Here is an 18,298-nt window from a genome sequence, read left to right as displayed (position 1 = left end):
TATGCTTCGTATCCACTTGTCTCTTGTGACAGCTTGCCAGGCTTCTGGGTACAAAGACAAATGTCCATTGACTGCCTCCAGAGTAGAGCATGCGGGCCTCCTTTCAGGAGCGCAGACAGGAATGTCCGCGAAACGAATCACGGTTTTGCGGACCCCCTCTGCCGCTAAGACGTCTGCCATTGTTACCTCCCCCTCTGCCCCTGGGGAAGGATTCATCTCGTGCATCTTGGAAAGCTCTCTGGGACCTTTTGAACCACATTTTCCCACTCTTCTGACCTTTAGGGTAAGGTCTTGAAGGTACAGAAAAATGTACTCCAATGGCAGAGAGAGTTTTCCCTTCTGCTCGCATCTGGTGAGTGTGTCGTTTACTTTGGGTCCAAAGAGTGAGGAACCATCAAAGGGGCATTAGTAAAGGTAGACTTAAAGGGTTCCGCAAAATTGCACAAGCGCATCTAGGAGTGTCTCCTCAAGGAAACTGCTGAACCCACTGCTCTGCTTGCTCCAACCGCTGCATAATATATCAGTCTCATGGAGGAGTTGATGACAGAATTTAAGGTGGATAGCTGGGAGGAGACTTTCTCATTCACCCCCCGCAGCTAATGTACCTTGTAGAATATCTCCTAGCTTTTTCAGATCATCTCTTTGTAGCCTTGTAAAGTGAGCGAGGTAGTTCTGCGATTGGAGTGTAAAAGTCGCTGATGAAAAGACACGCTTCCCGTATCTGTCCATCGTTCAAGAATCTTTGTTCACAGGATGAACAGATGAGGATGTCTCAGAAAGTTCCTTCTTGGTGGCTGCTGCTACCACCATAGCATCTACAGCTACACCCTTTGTGAGAAAATCTTTTCCGGTAGGGACTGAAAAAAACTTGTTTGGCCTCTGAGGGACTGGCTCCATAGTGTCGGGTGACTTCCATGCCTTTTGATTGACCAAGTCCATTAGTTCATCGAATAGCAGAGACACCCATGAGGCTGAAGGTTGAGATCCAAAGGCCTTCAGGTACACTGACTCCTCATCAGTAGGGGTGAAGGTTTTCCAGCCGTTTCTCTGCTTAAGGATCTCCAGGATATCTGCAAATGAGATATCATCACAGGACAACCGTGGGGACCCTTCTAACTCCTCGAAGTCAATATCTGAGATGACATACTCATCTGGGAAGTCTATATGCTTCCTCTTGCAAGTTCTCTTCTGAGGGGGCTCCTCAGAAGGGTATTCTGGGGAGGCCTTGGAAGACAGGGGTTAACCCAATGGGGGATCCTGAGGCTCTGGATCTCTGCTGTCCTGTGGATGGGGTGGTGCTGAGACAGTAGCCAGTGCCTTGGGGGACGAATGCCAGTATCCATATGTAGAGCTGTAGAGGGAGACAGCACACTCATCAGCTCGAAAGCAAATCCCACTGGTTCTGAGGATGTCCCCAGCTCCAAGGAGATGAAGGACAACCCCGGCTCCAGGGAGATTGGCTCCGAGGCTGATGTGTGAGCCGAGCTCACCTGAGCAAACACACCGAGAGGTAGACTCGAAACCGAAGTTCGGGACTGAGCACCCCCCCCCCATGGGGCTGGCCGGAGAACCCTGGCTCCCAGACACTCCTGACAGTGCCGAGAGAGTCAGAGCAGATGTCGGTTCCGTAATCTCCGAAGGGGGTCCGGGAACCACCGATTCTACAGTAAGTGGTACCAGGGACTCTGGCTCCGATGGTCCAGCTTGGCTCGGAGGAGGAACAACAGTGGATGCAATAGTCTTGGGAGGCTCTGAGACTAGATGAGTCAGAGCTGAGAACAATTTGGCCAGCGCCTGCGACTTCAGGTGTCCGCGCACCACCCGCTCTATGTCATCATCAGATAGGCTCCTAGTGGACCTGGAGGGTAGAGAAGGAGAATGAGATCACTCCGAAATGGGAGATCTCAAAGTAGGGGAGACTGATGGAATGTCAACTGACTGGCTCCAAGACACAGTATCTTGCAGCTCCGAAGAACCAGGCTTGTCAATAATGATGACCTCCATTGGTTCCGAGGGCTGTGGAGCTGAGGAGGCAGATGCTTTAGAAAGTTTTGACAATTTTTCTGGAGGCTCCAACTGAGCCGAAGAGACAGGTGATGGCCTTTTGGATGGTTTGTCCTGCTTTGAAGAAGAAGAGGACAAAGAAGAAGAAGCACTCTGCACAGCTTCCTCAAACATTGGCTTTAAAAGACTCTTGAGAATCAATTTGTTTCTCCTCTCCTGTAACACGTGTGCACTAAAGGAGTGGCAGAAAGTACAATCCTCCTGTAAATTAATAGCCCCTAGACAGTATACGCAAATGACATGTCAGTCTGACATTTTCTGTGTACATTTCTGGCATTTCTTAAAGCCCGAAGGCTTATGCTCTTTCTCTCTAGAGTCTTTAGAGATGATGGAGAAAGTTCCCAAAAGGATTACAAAAGCAACTAACTCAGAACACTGATATATAACACACTTTAATCTAATAAACACTGCACATCTAAGTGTAAGATAAACTAGAAAACTAATTCTGACAAAAGGGAGAACACTAGGACCTCTAACTTAAACGAAGCTAGATACCAAGGAATAACACACACATGCAGTAATACTACCATCCCTCTAACTAAAACGGGTGATTAGCTCTTTAATTTAAATGAGCTAAATGACCAACTAACTAACTAATAGCAAGAGTATGCTAAACAACACACTACTACAATAAGGCCTGTGAAAAAAATGACGGCCCAACAGCAGAAAGAGATAAAGTAAGCTACACGCTAAATCTGACTATCTAATTCTACAAAAACAATATAAATGTAAGAATCCTAAAATTTAAAGCTAACTAAGTGAACAAAGACAAAAACTTAGCCACGGCCAAGAAGACAACATCCAACCTCGTAAAGTGACAAATGAGATCTGGAGAGTCGCACCACTGCATCATGGGATACCTATCTGCCATGAGCCAAGTTTGAGACTTCCAGCTGTGTATTCAGCAGAGTCGGAGCAGAGGATTGGTTCCAAACCCATTCAAGTAAGAATGAAGGCGAGATAGGACAACATAACATCTATGAATTAAAACAAAAGCAAAAAAGCATCAACTCTTTTAAAGCTGGGATTCACAGATGAAAGCTGTATACTTGTACAATGCTAATACTGGGCATTTCACAGCTAATATATTGTCTTTGAATCCATACACTCTCTGACTTGGTGCATGTGCTATTTGTCTAAGAATCCCAAGCTAAGTCTTGTAGCTAGATAATATTCAGATCTATGGCATGTCCCAATACTGATGTAAAAACAGATCTACTAACAAAATTCCATCTTTTCTTACAGAAGCACACCAAACTAACTGCACTGCTGTTAAACATTCACAAAAAGAGCAGCTGTATGAAGTGTTCATAACAGAAGGAGATGAACAGCAGCAAATATCTGTGCAGTCAGTTAAGTACCAACATACTGGCTTCCAAACTTTGAGAAGCATGGTAGCCAGGATTCACTAGCATCCTCTTTCTCATACGTCCAATACCTGACTTGCAAGGATAGTATACAGAGCTGGAAGGTATGTATCAAGATAAGCTCTTCACAACAGGCAAATTCATCTAGAAAGCAGGAAGTGGTAAATATCATGGAAGAAAGATGCAAGAACAGCCTTCTATAGCTAGGTTGTCATTGAGAGATCAGCAGAAAGCAGATACAATTTTGGAGGAAACCCCTGCAAGAAGTCAAAAGAAACATATACAAAGTAGACTACTGTTGTCATAACATGATAATGGGACACCAAAATTATACTCCAAAAGGAGGATGGAGAAAGATCATTACTGAAAAGATAACTTCATCATAGATCAGGTGTACAGAGTACCACACAAAACTGTTCTATCAAAATTTGGGTGTTATTTGTTAAGCAAGTCCTGACGTATAAGAAGTAACTTTAGCAATAAACCCTGATAAAAAGGGTGGAGGCCAGGAAATAACACACAAGTTAATGGGTTACGCTACAGAAATTAGGAGTGTGTACAGGTTCACTAAACTCCTATAAACCCAGCTGATTAAAGCCGCATCCAAAGCTAGTGAGATTCACTTTTGAGTAGATCATAAAAATGTTAACTGTGCTAATAAAGAAAACTAACTTCAGACAATAGCTGCAATGGTGTGATAAAGAAACCTTGTATGACTGCAACTTAAGAAGAAACAGTAATGAGAGCTCACAGAGAGAAAGAGGTACTATTTAAGTGTACCTGTATCACATTATGTCATTTGTAATCAGAGAAAAAATATTGTTTCTCTATTATGAGGTGGTTGAGGTGATTGCTGCACACAAAGAAACTCATACAGATATGAAGAAAATAAAAAAAAAAGATTTATCAAGGAAATGTGCCTTAGTAACTCAGAATATAACACAACTCTACAACACAAATTGTACACACTGTACTAAGGACATTGAGGAGAAAATTAAGCAAAGCAAAGTGCCCCTATGTTGAAAAACAGTGAAAACATAATCATCTGAAATGGTATACAAGGAAATTACCTAATAATGTAATCCAAAACTGAGGATCTGTGCAGTTGCCTAAATATGAACAGAAAAGGCGTTTGCTGTGAGACAGAAAATAAGAAATGCCACCACTTTTGATGGTTTATGAATCATTAAAAAGCAGCAAGCATGGAACAGAGTTGTTCTCAACTTTAGCTTTTTTTAATGTATCATGTTCCAACTGAACAGCTACCATCACTATAGCAGAGACTTGAGGATTATGGAAAGAAGGGGAAACTTTTTTTTTTTAATTCATACAGCTACGTTACCAGAATATCTGACTGTAAGTCCCTAACTAAATAAGGCTGAGATAACAAATCAGAAGAAAGACAATACAGTGAATAAGGAAATAAAAGTCAGGAATGCTAGTCAAGTAAAACAGAAAACTGAATTTCAATGAACTTGCCAAGATTATGAGGCATATCTGAAATGCGGGCAAGGCAAAGACATATGCAAAGAAATGCACACAAAAATCATACTAGTGTTAAACAGATGTGTACCATAAATATGCCAATAAGGCCACAAGATGTGCTCTTCAACATAAGCAGAAGTCTACACCTAGGGAAACTACATACAGCAGAAGAGATGTATATCCAAGCCCAAACGTCTCAACCAACAAAATAAAAAAACATGACCGACACTTTCTGGGAGAAAACTAAGGAAAATAAAGATGAGACTAAGGAAAAATGTGTTACTAGCTGTGAGACTTGAGCTGTCCCATAACCAAGAACAACAAAAATATCAGCAGATACTGATATGCATATATTAGTAAGAGATAGGACAGCATTTGGAATAAGAAATGATCAAATAAGGGAAAGGCCATTAAGAGAAAAAAGCACCATTTTATAAATCGCTGTGGGTGTATGCAAATTGAGAAAAATCACTGGCATAGTTAACAGAATTAACTGAAAAAATTGGACACATACAATATAAAATGTCAATTAAAAAAGCATATATGAGAAATACACAGAGAATGCGGATGATAATGAAACAGAGGGCCGCGAGGTGCACAGGAAGTACACTACAGCTGAAGCTCGAGCCTTATTTACTAGACACAGGACATGGTTAGCAAAATGGTCAAGATATTTACCTCCCAAAAACAAGGGTACAAGGCTTGATCCTGACATCCAGCCAATGCCTGTGTGATGTATGCATGCTCTCTGTGGGGTTCTTCTCACCTTCCAAAACCATGAGGAAGGTTTCCACCTCAAACTCATCCAAAACTGAATGTAGTCATGGGCAGTAACTCAGACTGAAAATATCTACTGTTTTTTATTTTTCTCACCCATGGAATGCTCTGCAATACATGATTACATCTAAAAAACATTCTGTTAGAGATAACAGCTTGCTTACCTACAAATACTTTTTCTTCCTGATTTCCCTCTACTAGTTATTAGACGAATTTCACCCAAAAAAGGGAAGTCCTGTGTGAATTTATTTATTTTTTTTACCACCAGCATCATCCGGACTTCTTGCACTGAATAAAATTACATCCCCTGTAATACTAGTGTTACCTGAACATTTATACTGAATAAAAATTATTGTAAGTACTTCACCGTTGTCTTTCATAGTGCAGGTGTTCTCACCATTATCCAGTCTGCCATTGTTGTTTCCCTGATTGTTTTACTTCTCCCACTTGGCTGTGCGTGGTAATGGTTGGTTGGGTCAGCCCGCTATGCTTGGGGTCACTACACTCCCTATACCCTGCCCCCATTCCCACCCACCCCAACTTTCATTTAACTTATACTCTCTGCTCACAGTTACTGCCCAGCCGACTATTATTCAATTATCCAATCATATCACCCTCACCTCATACTATCCCTTCTATTTCCCTTTACCACTCCACTCACCTGACTGAGCTAAGCAGATCTGCATAATTATCTAACTGTAAAACACCCCTTCTAATTCCATCCAACAATTAAAAGTAAATTAAATAACCCTTATTCTGTCTCTAACCAGTCTGACGCTACATTTCAAAACTCTGCATCATAATCATGGCTCTTCCCTACATCTTACCCACTTTAGTTCTCTATCTCTCATTCCTCATTTCCTACCATACACTACTCTATCATTTTCAACCTCTGACTACCACCACACATTCTGTACAGCATAAGGAACCCTCCATCACCTTCACTATCTCCTCCTCTCTCTTCAATATCTCTTATACCCAACTTCACAAGCACAGTCTTTAGACACATATACCCTAAACCAAAGTTCAAAATTTTATGTCACTACCACTACCTTTCAAAACCATCCCCACTCTCAAGCATACTACTACCTGATGGGGACATCCACCCCAATCCAGCCCCCCCCAACAAATTCCTCCACCAACCTATCTGCCTCCAGCTACTACTGTCTTTCTCACCCCCCCAGTACCAAACACCTTGCTATATACTCAATTAATATACAAAGTCTACCTAACAAAACTTCTTCTGAACTACATTCCTGGATAACCCTCTACTCCCAACACATCCTAACCCTATCCAAAACATGGTTAAAACCCCGTATCTCCAACACTGAAATCTTGCCACTCCACTACAACATCTACAGTCAAGACAGAATCACCAAAAAAGGAGGTGGAGTTGCAATCATGCACTCTAAGCACCTCAATTTATCCCCCCTACCCATAACCCACTCAACTTTCCACCCAGCCGAATTAATCTTAAACTGCCACCTTAACCCCCAGAAAAAAACAGTCATAGCTGCTATCTATATTCCACCAGGAAACAACATTCCCATCCTTGAATCCATTCTCTCATGGATGTCATTCTAAATTCCCTATGAAACCATCTTGTTAGGAGACAAATATTGACTGGCAAAAAACATCTACTACCAGCCCTTCCCAAACATTAACCTTTATGGCTTTCATCAAGTAATTACTACACCTACTCACTTCAACAAAAATAATAACAGCAGCTCAACCTTGGATTGGATTCTACCATCTGATCCGAACCTCTATCAAAACCCAACTACCCTACCTGATTCCCTAAGTGACCACCTTCCTATCAGAGTACACAGATACTCTATTCAGGCACCTAAGTTCCATCTCCACATAGAATGTCACAACCTCTCCTCTTGTAATAATACCACCTTCAACAACAAGCACAATTCTATAATACATCCCCCTAAACAATGCAGTACTATAATTCAGTTGTACTTTCCTTGCCATCCTTGACTCTCTGGCACCTCCTAGAAAAGTTAGGATCAAAACAACCCACATCCCTTGACTCTCAAAAGACACCCTCACTCTTATGAAAAAAAAAAAGAGATAGCACCTGGAAACAATGGATTACAACAAAATCTACTAACCTTCACCAAAAATATAAAGAACTTCGAGGACCTTACAAAAAAGCACCTCAACAAGGATAAGAAAAAAATATATTATAATGCCCAATTCACCCATAACTCTAACCCCCAAAATTCTGGCATTCTAATAAAATCCTACACCCAGATAACGTTACCAACCCCATCCCCTACCCTGACAAAATTCCCCTCAAAACAGCTACTCTTCTTAATTCTTATTTCATAGAATCTATTCGCAAACTAACCCAAAATGGTCAAAATCATAATCTCACCCATACCACTCCCAGTACTACCAGCAACAATTCTTTCACACTAAATCCCATCCTGACTTCTTACATAAAATCTCTTTTGCTTAAATTAAAACCATGCTCCTCCTCCTCTGACAACCTTCCTTCTCTCTTTCTTAACTTCGATGCTCACTCAATAGCCTACCTTGTCTCCATTGTGATTAATAGATCTATACAGGAATCCACCATCCCAGACACATGAACATCTTTCTACACCATTTTACTACACAAAGGATGCAACAGCAATGAACAAGCCAACTACAGACCTATTGCCATCCTCTTTCCACTATCTATACTCCTTAAAAATGCAAACACAAACTACTTAAATACATAATAGATGAAAACCTCCTAACCCCTATTCAACATGGATTCAGACCCCATTACAGTACATCCACTGCCCTTCTGTCTCGACTCTGACTGTCGCTAAAGCCAGAGACAAAAATTGACTTGTTTAGTCCCTCTTTTTTGACCTCTTGAAAGCTTTCGATACTGTCTCTCATAATGAACTTCTTGATAAACTATCTGATCTCAACCTATTCCCCTCTACTATTAAATGGTTCTCTAGCTAGCTCACTAATAGACAACAGTCAGTAAGATGGTACTCCACCTGCTCCCCTTTCTTGCCCATTCATACTAGGGTCCCTCAAGGCTCCATTCTTGGCCTGCTACTCTGTAATGTATTTACCAACCAACTACACACTTCCTGTACAACCTCCACCCTGATGCAATATGTGGACGACTCCACTCATCTACAGTTTTAACATTTTCAACCTGTCCTTCTCTCTCCTCCCTAATATCCCTTTTCACCCTCTTCTGCTCTCTCTGCAGACCAGCACCTGCCTGACACCTACAAACCCAAAAATATTGGCAAACTTCTTTACAAATAAAGTGTGTCCCAGGCTTAGAACAAGCTCCCCCTAACATCTGATCCATTACTAACACAAATCTTTTTAAATCCGAACTCAAAACTTTCTTCCTAAATGCCAGCACCTGCCTATGCCACAATCCCACCTAATCCCCCCACTCCCACCACTTTTACCTCTTTGCTATTTCTCATATTGCTACCAAGCTGTTTTCGACTCCATTCTGAAACTTATGACTTTCAATCCACTTCTTACTAAAATTTCTTGTTCTCCAAATGACAGCAACAATACCCGCATATTTGTCTCTCACCTACATACATCTTCTCACATAATTCCAAGCTAATTGTAATGTGTAACCTCAACTGTGTATACTCATTTGTTGTTCTGCCTGTAATTACTACAGAATGTCTTTATAAGCCTATAATTTTAATTTTATATTCTACTCTGTCCTAAATTTGTATTTCATGTAATGTATACCACTCTTTTGTAAAGTTCCACAAACTGTATTGTAAGTTGGAGCTTTTCTCCTCGGGGCTTCATTGAAAACAGGCCACTTGCTCAGTTGGACTAACCCAGTTAAATGACAAATAAATAAACAAACTGTAATGCTTATCAGAGGAAGAGTTGTGTAGACCAACTACTTTAGGCATCAACTATGATGCACTGTATTTTTTAGAAAAAAGAACGTAAATCACAGATTGTGTGCTTTATCAGGGCTAGCCACTTGATGGTGCAAATATTGGTTATATATGTTTGGATCACATGGGCTAATGCCACCAAAACTGGGCACTGGTACTTGCCAGTGATAAATGGGCTGAGGACCCAGCCTAATCTGATTCATGCCAAAGACCCATGCTTATGGTGCAAGGGATCTCTGTGCCTCTTTAGTACAGTGCCTAAGACTGGCATAAACCCCAGCAGTTCCAGGCTAATAAGCTTCTGACTAGCAGGTGCCCAGTTACCCAGCCTAGGTTATCTGCGATATGTTTGCTAATCAAAAGATAGATATAAATCTAATCAAGCTGCACAAATATGAACTACGGACTGCTATGACAGGATGCAGCTTGGAAATGAATGATATGATAAGGAGGAAACTGGACGTCATTATCTAGGAGACTAGGTGGAAGGAAGTACAACAAAGTTTGGGATCCAGTGTCCACTTCACAGGGAAATGTGAAGAGGGAGAGTCTTCTGAAAACAATGAGGGATACCATCTGAATTAGTGAGACTTACAGCAAGGAGATTGCAGTGTAACAACATGAGGGCAGTATTCATGATCTCAGCCTATGTCCTACAGCAGGGCTGTGATAGCAAGGGAAACAGTGCATTCAGGCAGCAGTTGTAGGATCTGCTATATAAAATAGGACAACAGGAGAAGGAATTTGCAATGGGGAAAATAAATGCACAAGATATGAGGATTGCCTGGGTAGATTTGCCCCTGTTAAGGAAAAAGCGGTCATAGATAACTATTTCACTGGAATGTCTTTGCTATCTCACAGCATAAACCTCTGGTGGCCACAATCAGCTGTAAGCGATGGTCAGAGAAGGCTCCAAGGTCAATAGAAACTGTGCTGAAGACCTGGAAGTCGACTGGCATAAGAGTTGAAGGAAATACTTGGGGCTCCAGCACCTCAGGAAGAAAAGGACATATGTGGAGCCGAAGAAGAGTGGCAGCATCTCAAAACAGCATGTGTGAGGACTAAACGACAGATATGTAGTAAAGCCAGGCATGTAAATAAGATACATAAGGAAAGCTGGTGGTGGAATGCAAAAGACCGTAAAGTTGTCTAAAGAAAGGAGAGAAGGAAAAAGTGGGAGATGGAAAAGATGAACAAAGCCAAGAAAGAATACCAGTTGGCAGACAAAGAGGCTAGAGCAGTTGTAAATGCAAAGAACAAGGCATCAGAGACACTAAAATAATTTCTGGAAATTGCAACTAAAAACTGTGCGAGGTTACAACACAAAGACAGAAAGATAAAGAAAACTGCAGTCAGCCACAATTCACATGGGATACCAGCAACTAACTACCTACTCATCAGTCGATAGGAAATAACAGGCAGATGAAAGGAGTACATCCAGCAGCTTCTGAGTGAAGAAAACCCCAAAGAAGCTGTACAGCTCCATAGTAGCCTACAATAAAAAAGAAAGAAAAGCTCACCCTAGAAGAAGTATCAACAACACTAACGAAAATGAACTCAGGGAAATCAGCAGGCTCAGATGAATTCAGAAATGCAAATTTGATCAAGATGTTAGGTGAGTTATGGCAGAAATGGCTCAAGGGTACTCATAGCAGAGAGAAAGGCATATTTCAGAAGACTGGAGAATAAGCATACTAGTGCCAGTGTACAAGAACAAAGGGGTCATTCACAACTGTGGACAGTACAGAGGTTATCAAACTCCCGTCGCACTACACAAGTTATTGGAGAGGATGACTGATGCACAATAGTAAAAGTTGAGATAACATAGGAGCAGTAGGGATTCAGATAAGGATGCAGCACAATCAACCCCATGTTTGTAGTGAGACAGACAGCATAGAATAAACAAGAGATAAGGAAATAGTTCAAATGGGTATTCCTAGACTTGCAGAACGCATAAGAAAAAATCCCCAAAAAGCTGCTTTGGGCAGTCCTGCAATGTTTTAAAGTCCCGAAAGACTGGCAAAATTAGTACAGATTATGTACAGGGACCCAATGACAGATATATGAACAGTGTTTGGACTCAAAGAAGGGTTCCCAGTGGGGGAGGGGGCCATTAGTGTTCAGCTCGATCCCATTGCTGTTCTTACTGGTTATGGGCTACATCAGAAAACAGGTTGGAGGGGATAGATCAACAAAGCTGCTATATGGAGACGGTCCCAACAGTCAATACTACTGCTAATGTACTGAACATAAAACCTCTATACTAAAATGCATCTATGAAAAAGATCTCCCTATCATTACTCTCATCTTACAATATTATTGCTAACCATTCATAATTAAGAAACTCTTATGCAACAGTAACTGCTGCTTATAATAACCATGTACAATGGTGGTTTAACCACTGCCATGGTGCAAACAGCTGTCTGTATGTCCAACAACTTTTCCATCTGTCTTAAATTTCTAACTCAGCAATGATACACCCTTATAAAAACTACATCAGCAGAACCAGTTTACATTAACCTCAGTCTAAAAACCTAATTCCATCTATTATAGGCTTCCAACTTTTTCCTTCTACTGACACTTCCTCCTAATTGTACTAACTACCGATACTAATGTTTAATTGTATCAAAGTAGATGTTTCACTTACAGTTCCATCAATGGTAACAAGCTCTTGTTTATATCTATTACTACACTATTAGGATTTCTTACTTAATCCTTTTTTGCTACTATTAAACAATTAAAACAAGTTTATCATACCCTGGATATATAAATCCTATTTTTACTATCTTTCTTTTTATATAAAACCAAATAACTTGGCCCAACACCCACTTAATTCTTTAAAACGTAAAACTACTTTACCATACTCGCTACTAGTGCCTCATACATATAGTTTTTGGCAATCACAATATACTTGGTGAATATGCACTGCTCTTTTAATTGTACATCAATAATAACTAGTGTTTAAAATGAGGAGTGTGCCGAGCGAACTGGTGTCGAGTATATAGCACATATTACCCTGGGTAATATATTGGATAAAGCTTGCCTGTTCTGCTGCTTAAGGGTATGTGGAGAAGTTAGGAATGAAGCACTGTATATGACAAGTTCTCAGGTTATGATAAATGCCTGACTAGATATGATGATATTAAAAGAGATAGTACTAAGCAGTGCAAATGAAAAGATTTAATTAAGGAGCGTGACATCTGGCTTTCATTTTGCCTGAAGGGAAAAAATATAAGACGTATACAATTGAGGATCAATAATAAACTGAGAAATGAGAAAAGAAAAACCTTGAGTGTTTTAAAATGAAATGTATGTTAGCTTGCCTGGGAATAATACTGCAACACTCGAGTAATGCAGAAACTGTTCTAGAACCCACATAAGTGCTACTGGCAAGCATAACACAGAGGATCATGACTGGGTCTCCGATCGCAACATATATATTAAGTGTTTGAGACATGGATGCCAAGAAATTCACCTCAAGAACAAAGCTTGAAAGGTGAGTCCTGGTACCCATGTTGAGAGCACACAGTAGTTTGTTGCGATTGGAGAGTCAATCATATTTCTTTGCAATGCATGGAGATTTATCTGCTCCATGTACTACTAGTTAGTGAAAACATTTAAAAAATAAAAAAAATGTTTTGTGACAGTTTTGAAAGCTGTTAAAGCAGCGGGGGAGTAGTTGATGTCCTTACGTATTCACTGTCTAATAGAAGCAGTTTAATTCAAAATGATGAGTGTACTTTAGCAGACAGTAGGCAGAAAGGGAAGTTGAGAAAAATCAGTTTCATGTCATGCTGCTGCTGTTTACTGGTCAGCACTGTCTGCTTTAGTGCACGCTTGATGTTAACAGCATGTAGGGGGTGCTTAATTATTAAGCACCATTCTAAGTGCTGTTAAGGTAACATAGTACAGTCATGTAAAATCTTACCATAATAGTAGATGTTCTTGTCTTCACTGCTGTAGTGTTCTTAACAATATGGGCTTCCCTGCCATGACATCCAGCCAGTCTTCCAAAGACTTCTGAATTTAAAATGTATGCTGAAAGTCACTATACACTCCCTGCATAACGTAGCACATAAAGGTGATGTTCAGACTTACCAAAAACAGAATTGATTGCCCCAGGAGGAACACCAGTCCAAGGAACCCAAGAGGTAACGTCTACATCCAGGAAGGAAAAGAACTAGGGGGATGGAGGGAGGGAGCGAATACTGCAGAAGTCACCATTATGCCCAATGTTATGCAGGGAGCATATGGTGACTTTCAGCATACCTTTTAAATTCAGAAGTCTTTGGAAGAATAGAGGCTTCCATGGCAGGGAATCCCATACCATTAAGAATACTGCAGCAGTGAATGTATGGACATCTCATGCTACAGTAGTGCTGAACAAGGATGTAATTTAGCTGCTTTTGACTGTAATCACTGCACTACATGCCCTGCAAAACTATTATAAATTAAGAAGAGAAGATCAAGAAACAGTAAGCCCTTGTTACTGATATAATAATAAAAGCAGTTCACTGATAGGGAGATATATAAATAGCATTTGTTCAAACTGCCTTCCAAAGGCATATGTCAGACTTTCTGGCAATAATTAGAAAGCACCTTTTTGTTGCACACCTTATTAACAGGCACCACCACTGCATCTTTCCAGAAAGGTCGTAAAAAGCTCGGATTCAGATTTTCCTGGAAAAGTAAGTAAAAAATCACCAGTAACAGACTGGAGAGGCTTCTAATAATGAAGGTCCTGTATAATAGTTAGCTTTTACAGTAGAAAATGCCTCACTGATGTGGTCTTTACTTAAAATGACAGGCTTTAGTTGAACTGACTGCAGAAAATAACAGCATAAAACAACTATGAATTAAGAAGTCCAAGAAATGCTCTCTCAAATTAGAGGTGCCTTTGGAAAATAGAAGCAGGAGACAGAAGTTGAGATAAAACAAAATCTCATGTCATGTATCTAAGAATTATGGCAGAAATCCCATGCTGTGGCATCAATCAGTCCATGAGCTGAGGATGGCATAAGAAAGTCTCAAAAGCATAAATGAAAGGTTTACCAGTCACGTTTTCCTTTGTAAAACAAAAAAAAGTGTGCATTCAAGAGAATGAGCATCCAAACGTTTTACAAAAAATATGTATATATATCTACATCTATATGTATATGTAAATATATACAGATATAGATATACCTGTGTATACATATATGTGTGTGTGTATGTACATGTGTGTGTGTTTGCATATATATATATATATATATATATATATATATATATATACACACACACACACATACACAGACGCACACACACACACAAACACACACACACACACATACACATGTATTTGTTGACTACTGCATTCATATGACATGTCAAAGAGCCATAAGATTAGATAAAAAATCAGCTGATTGAAATGTGTCAGCTTTTTCACTGCAAGTTTGCAGTACAGTGGAGATCGGGAAGTATGCCCTTTCCCCACTGTTGTGTAATCTTGAAATTGGTATGTATAATTAGCAAGGGTTTCTATTATAGACTACTGAGAATAATAAAGCTAAGGAAATTTTGCTAAAAAGACTGAAATCCCCCCCAGCAAAGTCATTGTGTTTTATTGCTTTTTTGATCCTTTCTGGATCGATATGCAGTCTTCAACCACTATGGTTTGATCATTGCAGGATCAATGGTTTGCATTTTCAACAGAAGGTTATGTTTATATCTGTATATCTAAAGATATATATATATATATATATATATATATATATATATATATATATATACACATATATATATATATACATATATATATATATATATATATATATATATATAGGTCTATTTCAAATGAGCAAAGTTTTAAAACTTGGAATTTCATATGGCCAAGACCATATGATTGAAGTTTCAAAACTGAATACATGAAAGAAAAAAAAAAAAAAAAAAAAAAAAAACTGGAAGTTTTTCCAGGGGGGCAAGTCCCCCCCCCCATGCAGCCCCACACCCCCTGCTATTTAAATATACCAACTCTGACATTGCACAGCAAGTAAAAGGGAAAATTTCCCGTTCCACGCTATATAGAGGTCTCTGTTCAGAATTCAAAGTTTTCAGACTTCGATCATATGATCTCGGCCATATGAAATTCAAAGTTTTAAAACTTTACTCATCTGAAGGGAACCCATATATATATATATATATATATATCTGTGTGTGTGTGTGTGTGTGTGTGTGTGTAAAAATCAAACAGCCTGAAGTGGGAAAAAGCATAACACAACAAAGTGAGGGGGTTTCAAAAGCAGGTTCACTTGCATAAACAGAAAAATTTATTTTTATTTATTTATTTTTATTTTACATTTGTTGACCGGGTTAGTCCAACTGGATACATATCCATTTTCAGTGGAGACCCGGGGAGAAAAGCTCCAAAGCACAGAGGTACATAAAAAATATAAAAATATAAAAAAATATAGTGACATAAGCTAGGAAATTGAGACAGGCAACATTAAAAATACAAAAGTATAACAGTAGGTAAAAAGAAAATTTCAATTAGTGATATAAGTTAGTAAAGATGAGTAATTAGGGCTTAATAGTGGACCCTTAAGTTAAGGGCTGGATGGAGGCCTATGTAGGCCGGGTTGAGTTGGGAGCCTGAGCTATTAGTCTGGATTAGAGCATGGACATAGCCATTGAGATTTTAATAGAGTTCGAAGTTGTATTTTGAATTGGTGGAGAGTGGGCATAAGTCTAAGGTTGTTGGGGAGAGCATTCCAGTTTTTGCCAATGGAATTGGCGTACAGTGCATCACCACCCGAGTTAGTAGATTTAATAGTTAATACTTGAATACTTTTGGATGACCTTAGGGATGTTAGATTAGAGTAGGGGGTAAGTATATTGTTCAGTGAGGGAGTTTTTTCAGGGTGTTTTATGATTTTGAATGCCTCTGTAAGTTGGTTAAATTTGAGGATGTTGGGCAATTCTAGCCATCCCAGTGTTTTTAGATTTAGGCAGTGATGGGTGCGGTAGGGTAGTCCGGTAATGAATCTAGCTATGTGGTTATAGGTAGTGGATAGTTTATTAAGCTCTTTCTTGTGAAGGAAGGAGAATATTGGGGAGGCATAGAGGAGTGTGGGTAGGAGGTGGGTACGGCCAATGGTTAGTTTGGTGGGGGGGTTAAGAATTTCTTTATTTTATACATGGACCCAAGTTTCTTGTTAAGTGATTTAATGGCCTGGTTTACATGGATGTCGAATCTCAGTTTGTGGTCAATTGTCACTCCAAGTAGTTTAGTGTGGGTGACAGGATAAATTTTGGTACCGTTATTAGAGGACACAATGAAGGTTGAGGTGGGGGTATGGGGAGGTTCCGTGCCATAAGAAGTCGCTGGGGAGGGGTAGAATAGGAGCAATTTAGTTTTAGTTGGATTAAGTAGGAGTTTTAGATCTGAGAACCATTTTTCGACAATAGAAAAGCAGTTTTGGGTTGTGACTTGGAGTTTGGTGAGAGAGTCGTCCGAGCAGATAAGAGTGGAGTCATCTGCATATTGTATGCAGGTGGCTTTGGGGAGGATAGAGTGTAGGACCATTAATAAAGACGGAGAAAAGAAGGGGACCGAGAATAGATCCTTGGGGGACACCGATGTTCGTGGGGAGTAGGTCTGAAATCTTGTTTTGCCACTGTACCGCCTGTTTTCTGCCTGTGAGGTATGCATTAAACCAATTTATGGTAGTTTTGCTAAGATTAAAAGTTTCCAATGTATGGAGCAGCTGGTTGTGGTTGACCATATCGAAGGCTTTCGATAGGTCTAGAAAGAGCAGAGGAAATTAGTTTGTTATTCGGTTGAGGTTAATTGAATCAACAAAGGAGAGGAGAGCCGTGGTTGTGCTATGATGGGGGAAACCGTGTTGGGTGTTGGACAGGAGGTTATTTTGTGTGAGGTGGGTGATGAGTTGCTTGTGAATGCAGCGTTCCAAAATTTTAGATAGGGGAGAGAATGGCTATGGGTCTATAGTTTGTTGTGGCAGTGGATAACCCTCCTTTGTGGAGAGGAATGATATACGAGATTTTCCAGATTGAGGGAATAGAGGCTTCAGCAATTGACCGGTTGATTAAGATTGATACAGGGTAGGCTATGGCATCAGAAGCTATTTGTAAGTATTTGGCTGGAAGTAAGTCAGCCGCTAGGGTGGTTGGTTTAAGTTTTTTTAGGAGGGTACGAATGTAGTAGGTGGAGGTGGGTTTTAAATTAAAGGCAGTTTGAGTGGGGTAGGTAGTTGGGGTGGGAGCCACAGGGGTGAAGTGAGCTGACTAGCAAGGGACTGGATGGTCTCAGTAAAAAGGAATTAAAGGTGTTAGCTATTTCACTGGGATTTTTGTCCATGAGTGATTCTGGTGTGGGGTAGTGGATTTGCCTGGATGGAGGAGGTGATTGAAACCTGCCCAGAATTTTTTGGGATTATTTTGATATTTGTCTTGTAGGTGACAGAAATATTGTTTTTTGTCAGACATAACGGCAGCTTTGGTTGAGTTTCTAAGCTGAAGAAACTTGATGCGATCTAGAGGGGTTTTAGTGGTTCTCCATTTGTTCCAGGCCTGGTCTCTGAGTTTAATTTTAGTTTTAGAATCATTAGTTAGCCAAGGTGCAATACGTTCCTTAGTTCTAATGAGTCGCTTGGGAGCGTGAGAGTCAAGTATTTTAAGGAAGGTGTCATTAAAGTATGACACGCT

The 18,298-nt window shown here is 40.1% G+C and overlaps 1 protein-coding gene across 1 annotated transcript in view; it reads right to left on the bottom strand.

Moving 5' to 3' along the window:
* The window catches only part of SLC4A7 (solute carrier family 4 member 7), a 1,497,737-nt gene that overhangs the window by 601,196 nt on the left and 878,243 nt on the right, over window positions 1–18,298 (bottom strand). The gene's annotated exons all lie outside the window — the stretch shown is intronic.

Source organism: Protopterus annectens, chromosome 3.part0, assembly GCF_019279795.1.
Source record: "Protopterus annectens isolate FY-2018-M chromosome 3.part0, PAN1.0, whole genome shotgun sequence".
Classification (NCBI taxonomy): domain Eukaryota; kingdom Metazoa; phylum Chordata; order Ceratodontiformes; family Protopteridae; genus Protopterus; species Protopterus annectens.
The sequence above is the reverse complement of the archived record's forward strand: the minus strand, read 5'-3'. Positions and strand labels throughout refer to the sequence as shown.